Source organism: Pygoscelis adeliae, unplaced genomic scaffold (genome assembly GCF_000699105.1).
Source record: "Pygoscelis adeliae isolate BGI_AS28 unplaced genomic scaffold, ASM69910v1 Scaffold17, whole genome shotgun sequence".
NCBI lineage: Eukaryota > Metazoa > Chordata > Aves > Sphenisciformes > Spheniscidae > Pygoscelis > Pygoscelis adeliae.
The window spans coordinates 1,476,308-1,477,276 of record NW_008825234.1 but is presented as its reverse complement, the minus strand read 5'-3'; positions in this window follow the sequence as shown (position 1 = coordinate 1,477,276).

Genomic DNA, 969 nt, shown 5'->3' with positions numbered 1-969 from the left:
TTCTGCCCCTAGCAAAGGCTGGTCGACTGCCAGGGGACTAGGGAAGATACAGAGGGTCCAGGACACTTTGCACAACAGAATGCAAAATAGAAAGGCAGGTAAAGCCGTGCCGTCAACTAAGGACATCACAGCAAGAAAGAGGAAGATAATTTGTATATGACCTTGTGTATATACAATGTGATATATTTTTTTTTTGGTAGTTGCCTGTAGACAGGCAACATTTCAGAAAATCTGATCTCCCTTTTTAGCATCACATGTGAAAGTTTATTCTTAGTCATGTATATATGATACACCCAGATCTATTCTGTTTCTTTTTAAGCTTATGGCATTATGATCATGTACTGCCATAAAAGTTTTTTCACATTAGAACTTGACTCTTCTTACTGCGAGACTTTTTCTGAAAGAAACACAACAAAATGGCAAAGCTCAAAAAAAGGATGAGAACCTGCAAGAGGTGAGCAGTTGGAAAAAGTGAACGTGTTATGGAGGATAGCTGTATTTTTTTTCTAATGTTCTCTAGCAAACAGTAATCCAAAACATGAGACCTAAACATGTATATATAGGAGACTATTCAGCTTCATATATCCACAACATGGGCTATTTTATTGGTGTCAGAGTTATACTAAAGAAAATTAGGAGAACAAGAGAATGTCAAGACCATGGAATAAAGGGAAAATAAAAGAAATTCTGAGAAAATTTGAATATGAAAGAACTTCTAGACACACAGAAGAACTTTTACAGCCATTCAAACACACTGTAAACTTTTTATCACCAGAGGAAGGAACATACAACAGTCTGGTGACATTAATACCAAATGAAATAATATCATATGGGAGAGAATTGGCAGGCAATTCTCAAATTTTTTTGAGATCTGGAATAGTCAGAATTCAACTTTTTGTGACAGATGGGCAACAGGTCAAATATGTTTGCATCCTCGCTTTTGGAACCAATAAATAAGAAAAACCTACT